The sequence below is a fragment of the Cynocephalus volans genome, chromosome 8, assembly GCF_027409185.1.
Source record: "Cynocephalus volans isolate mCynVol1 chromosome 8, mCynVol1.pri, whole genome shotgun sequence".
In the NCBI taxonomy this organism is placed as follows: Eukaryota; Metazoa; Chordata; class Mammalia; order Dermoptera; family Cynocephalidae; genus Cynocephalus; species Cynocephalus volans.
The window spans coordinates 38,251,533-38,258,431 of NC_084467.1; positions in this window are offsets into that span (position 1 = coordinate 38,251,533).

Below are 6,899 nucleotides of genomic sequence, written 5' to 3' on the forward strand. Positions count from 1 at the left end.
CTAAATATATGAAGCAAATACTACTAGATCTAATGGAAGAAATAGACTCCAACACATTAATAGTTGGGGATTTTAATACCCCATTTTCATCAAAGGAAGATCATACAGACAGAAAATTAACCAAGAAACATCAGAATTAATCTTCACTCTAGAACTAATGAAAGTTTATATAAGATTTCATCTAACAGCTGCAGAACACACATTTCTCTCAGCAGCACATGGAATACTCTCTAGTATAGACCATATATGAGGTCATAAAACAAGTCTGAACAAATTTAAAAAACCTGAAATCATATCAACTATCTTCTCTGACCACAATGGATAAAACTAGAGATCAATAACAGAAAGGTTAGCTTAGTTGGTTAGAGCATGGTGCTGATAACACCAGGGTCCAGTGTTCAGTCCCTGTACTGGCCAGCTGTCAAAGAATAAATAAACATAAATGAAAAATAACAGAAAGGACATTGGAAATTGTCCAAAAACAAGGGAATTAAACAACATACTCCTAAACAGTAAATGGGTCAAAGAAGAAATTAAATAGGAAATTAAAAAAATTTCTAGAGACAAATGAAAATCAAAACACAACATACCAGAACCTATGGGATACAGCATAAGCAGTGGTGAAAGAGAAGTTTATAGCAATAAATGCCTACATCAAAACAGTAGAAAGACTTCAAACACCTGAATGTTACACCTCAAGAACAAACCAAACCTAAAATTAGGAGAGAAATAACAAAGACCAGAGCAGAAATAAATGAAATAGAGATTTAAAAAACAGTACTAAAGATTGATGAAACAAAGAGTTGGTTTTTTGAAAAGATAAACAAAATTGATAAACCTTTAGCTACACTAATGAAGAAAAATAGAGAAAACACAAATAGATATAAATCAGTAATGAAAAAGGAAACATTACAACTGATACCACAGAAATAGAAAGGATCATAAGAGACTATTATGGACAAACTGGAAAACCTTGAAGAAATGGATACATTCCTGGACACATACAACTTACCAAGGTTGAACCAGGAAGAATTAGAAAATCTAAACAGACCAATAATGAGTAATGATTGAAGCAGTAACCAAAAAGTCTCCCAGCAAAGAAAACCCCAGGACCAGATGGCTTCACAGCTGAATTCTATCAAACATTTAAAGAACTAATGCTAATTTTTCTCAAACTCTTCCAGAAAACTGAAGAGAAGGAAATACTTCCAAACTCATTCTATGAGGCCAGGATTACCTTGATATCAGAAAAAGACCCAACAAAAAAAGAAAATTACAGACCAATATCTGTAATGAACACAAGTGTGAAAATCCTCAACAAAATACTGGCAAATAGAATCCAACAACACATTAAAAATATCATTCTCTCCATGATCAAGTGGCATTCATCCCAGGGATGCAAGAATGGTATATGCAAATCAATAAATGTGATACATCACATCAACAGAATGAAGGAAAAAAAAAAACATGATCATATCAACAGACACAGAAAAAGCATTTGAAATACTCCGACACTCTTTTATGATAAAAAACACTCAACGAGTTAGGTATAGAAAGAACGTACCTCAACACATTAAAGGTTATATATGATAATCTCACAGCTAATATCATAATGAATGGAGAAAGACTGAAGGCCTTTCCTCAAAGATATGGAACAAAACAAAGATGCCCACTTTCCCACTCTTATTAAGTATAGTGTTAGAAGTTCTAGCCAGCACAATAAGGTGAGAGAAAGCAATAAAGGGTATCCAAGTCAGAAAGTAGGAAGTCAAACTATCCCTATTTGCAGATGACATGATCATATACATAGACAGCCCTAACAACTCCATTAAAAAATTACTAGAACTAATAAATGAATTCAATAAATTGGCAGGATACAAAATCAATACACAAAAATCAATAGCATTTCTATATGCCAGTAGCTAAATATCTTAAGAAGAGATCAAGAAAGCAATCTCATTCATAATAGCTACCAAAAAATTGAAATACCTAGGAGTAAATTTAACCAAGGAGGTTAAAAACTTCTACAACAAAAACTAAAAAACATTGGTGAAAGAAAATGAAAAAGACACAAATAAATGGAAAAACATTCCCTGTTCATGGGTTGGAAGAATCAATATCATCAAAATGTCCATATTATCAAAAAGTAATCTCCAGATTGAATGCAATCTCTATCAAAACACCAATGACATTCTTCACAGAAATAGAAAAAAAAAAAAAAACTTAAAATTTGTATAGAACCGTGAGAGACCCTGTATAGCTAAAGAAATCATAAACAAAAAGAACAAAGTTGGGGCCATCACACTACCTGACTTCAAAATATACTCTAAAGCTATAGTAACCAAAACAGCATGATCTTAGCATAAAAACAGACAAATTGACCAATGGAACAGAATAGAGAGGCCAGAAATAAACCCAATCATCTACAGCCAACTGATTTTCAATAAAAGTGCCAAAAATATACACTGGGGAAAGAACAGCCTCTTCAATAAATAGTTCTGGAAAAACTGGATATCCGAATGCAGAAGATTGAAACTAGACCCCTATCTCACCATACACAAAAATCAACTCAAAATGGATCCAAAACCTAAATATAAGATCTGAAAATATGAAACCACTAGAAGAAAACATAGGGGAAATGCTACATGAAATAGGAGTGGGCACTGCATTTTTGAGTAAGACTACAAAGGAACAGGCAACTAACGCAAAAATAGACAAATGGGACTACATCAAACTAAAGAGCTTTTGCACAGCAAAGGATATAATCAAGAAAGTGAAGAGACAATCTACAGAACGGGAGAAAGTGCAAACTACATATCAGACAAGGGGCTAATATCCAGAATATATAAGGAACATAAACAACTCAACAGCAAAAAACCAAATAACCCAATTTAAAAATGGGCAAAGACCTGAACAGACATTTTGCAAAAGAACACATATAAATGGCCAACAGGCATGTAAAAAAAATGCTCAACTTCATTAGTCATCAGGGAAATGCAAATTAAAACCACTATGAGATATCTTCTACGCCAGTTAGAATGGCTATTATCAAAAAGACAGGAAACAAATGCGGGTGAGAGTGTGGAGAAAAGGGAATACTCCTACATTGTTGGTGGGAATGTAAATTAGTACAGCCATTGTGGAAAACAGTATGGAAGTTCCTCAGAGAACTAAAAATTTAACCACCTTATGACCCAGCAATCCCAGTACTGAGTACATACCCAGAGGAAATGAAATCAATATATTGAAGACACACCTGAACTCCCACGTTTGTTGCAACACTATTCACAATAGCCAAGAGATGGAATCAACCTAAATTCCCATCAATGGATGAATGGATTAAAAAACTGTGGTATATATACACAATGGTATACTATTCAGCTAAAAAAAAAAAAAAGAAAAGAAAAGAAATACTATCATTTGTAGCAACATGGATGGAACTGGAGACCATTTTGTTAAATGAAGTAAGACAGGCACGGAAAGACAAACACTGCATGATCTCACTCATATGTCGAATCTATTTAAAAAGGTGGTTCTCATAGAAGTAGAGAGTAGGATAATGGTTACCAGAGGCTGGAAGAGCGGGGGAGAAGTGAAGTGGTGGACTAACAGGTACAAAGCTATGCCATCTACCCTAAGTGAATCAGTATGTAGCATATGCATGTATTGAAACAAAATACTGTATGCCACAAATATGTATAAATAAATGTTTAAAAAAGTAGAGTACTTAATCTAACAGCTACTACTTTGCACTTATTATGTGTGAGGCATAGTGCTACATCATTTAATCCTTTCTTAACTTTTGAGATTGGACTATTATAATTTTTTTTTTTTTTTACAGCTGAGAACACAAAGGCTCAGAAAGATTGAATAACTCATCCAGGGTTAGACAGCTAATAAAAGGCAGAGCTGGGATTGTAATTTAAACCCAACTCTTAACATATATGATACTCTCTCCTCAGTGTCCTCATCTGTAAAATGAGAATAATATTACCTGTTTAGTATTGTTGCAAAGATCAAATGAAAAGAAACTGAGATAGCAGAAGCGAACATTTCAGAGAGTTTGCTGGGAGTCATGCAAAAAGTGAGACTCAATAAAACACCTCTCTTCCCCTGCAAAATCAGTGTCAAAAATGTAAGATCTATCTGCTACTTTCCACCTGACCAGAGGCAAGGTCAAAATGAGAGAATGAATATAGGTTGAAAAAATAAGAATTCATGATTTAGATTCATGCCAAATCATGAATGTAGGGACAATAACAATGAAAATGATCTGGAATTGCAGTAGACCGCAAGTGAAGCATGACCCAGTAGTGATGTTTCAAACCAAGTCAAGGATTTTTTTGGGTAAGTTATGAGCTTGAGGGGACACCACTTACCTATGGTTACTGCTATGGCAGATGTAGAAGAGGACCAAAGAGAAAGTGAGTATCACATCTATCAGGAGAGATATAAGTGCTGGGCAACAGAGTCAAGATTCAAGTCAAGAGGTGATGGGAACACTGGACTACAGCCAACCAGATGAAATAGGGATATGTGTAGAGACCACAAAGTCAAAAGTTCCAGGTGGGAAATGCCATGTTTGACAACAGATCATGGGAAGACAGCTGAGGGTGGGAGAAGGGACAAGGGTGGGGAAAAGGTGGGGTGGAGCCAATGAGATGAGCCCAGTGAGGGGCAACATGGGGAAATGACTTCCAGGTGGGCCATGCCAACTCCCAAAGGACTGACAGCTCGAATCCACTCTGGTCATCCCACATGGCCATCTTGGGCTCAACTCTAGGCATGTGTGTAAGGCACACACTGGTGAGCTAGAGTCTGTCCAGAAGCAGGTGATCCAGAAAGTGAGGGGCTCGGGTTTTGGGTCAGATAAGGAAAGACAGAAGGTTGTTTAATCTGCTGAAAGATGCCCTGGCAACTTGAGAGCTATCTTCACATATCAGCAGGAGAGGCTGTTAGGGAGAAAAGTGAAGACTTTTCATGCTGGATATTGAGAATATAATTTCTGGTAAGATATGACCCCCACTGTCCAGTCTAGTTGGGGAGACAGCCTTGTAAAGGCTGAGCACAAAATGCTGGGGAAGCACAGAGGAGTACATGACCCAAGTGAGGGCAGTGTGGAGGGGTGTAGGTCTCAGGGAAGGTTTCTGATAGAAATGCTTCAGTGGAGATTTGAAAGACAAATAAGAATTAACTTGATGAAGGGGGAATAGGCATTTGAAGCAAGCAAAAGTATTTGGAAAGAGCAGAACGGAGGTAGGAAGAGCACAGTGTATTCAGGGAGCTGCCAGTCATCCAGAATGGCTGGAGCTAAAGAATTGGGTGTGGGCCCAGCAAGAGATGAACCTGGAGGTCACCAGGCACCAGATCTTGAAGCTGTTGTGAACTGATCCAAAGGGACTTTGTCCTGAAAGTTCTAGGAGGATTCACCAGAGGTTTGAACCAATTTTTCCTGTAAACATTCCCATTCCAAACGCCTGAAGAGCTCAAAAGTAGCCCCATACAAGTGAACGTGAGGAATGAATATGCTCAGTGGATATTACAAATGATATCATTAAGTCTGGAGCATGGACAGTTAGTTGCCTTTTATTCCTGGCTTGGCTCCTGATGCAGGCAGCAAACTTTAAGTCATCTCTTTCCTTTCTGTGCCCCAAGTCTCTCCTTTAAAACAGGGATAAAGTTGCTGCTGCCAACCTGCCACATTAAGAGAATTGACAAGACCAACATACTCCATGCAGCATAAAGCACACGAGCACAAAAAAAGTCCTCCCTAGTTAGAACATGATGTCTTTCAAAATAAAGTCTGGAGGAATCAGAAATGTATAATGCATGCATTTTATTCCTTATTTACCAGCAGGAAAATTGGCTGATATGTCAGGGCTGATTCCAGAGCCACTCATGTCTTAAGACCTCAGTTCATGGTTGGAGCTGGGGTTAGAGGTGATTGGGAAGTTGCCCCGTTTTCTGAGCTGGAGCTGGTGAAAGGTAGGAGGGTACAAGGAAAGCAGCAGCACATCTCACCAACCCGGAGGTTCCTGCCAACCTCTTAGGGTTGTTGATAGGATTGAGATAATCTATGTAAAGAGCTTAGCACAGTGCCTGGAATATGATAAGCCCCTAGTAAATGTTAGTAGTTATTAACATGTATGTATTCTGAGGCCAGCTCTGAACTCACACAGGGCCTGTCTCTTGAATGAAACACACGTCCTTTGAGACTTTAATATTGTCTACCTGTTATTCCATAAGCACTTCACTGGCAGGTATCATGCTCTGCCAAGCTTTGCATCTGGGTTCTTTAACTTCCTTGTCCATCTTAGACAGTGCTGGCCAGTTTGCCTTGTATTGTAATTATTCATGTCAGTGTTTTGTAATTATTCCTGTCAGTATATTCATGTCACTGTGGGCTCCTAATGGGCAGGGACCGAACCTTAAATCTGTGCCCAGAAACAAGCATGCTTAGCTTGGCTGTGTTCCAGGTCCTTAGCACTTGCTGTTCTCTTTACCTGGTACTCTTTCCCTAGCTCATGTATCAGCTGTCACCTCTGCAGAGATGGCTCTCCTGACCATTAAATTATTGTCATCACTCCATAGTCCATCACATTATTTTTATTTTCATAGCATTACCAGTATTTTAAATAGTCTTATTGGTTTACATGAGAACAGGGGCCTTATTTATCCTATTTGTTGCTGTATTCTGCAGTTTTCTATAACAGTGCTTGGCATATAATAGGTGCTCAATAAATACAAATGAATGCTGAATTAATGCTAAGTCAAATGACTAGGGGACTGGGCATTAGCACCTCTTCTCTAAGACTGAACAAAAGGTCAGTATTGAAGAATGCAAAAAACAGAACATGTGGCTCCAGTTTCTAAACTGGCTAGAAAAGAAGTACCTGTAT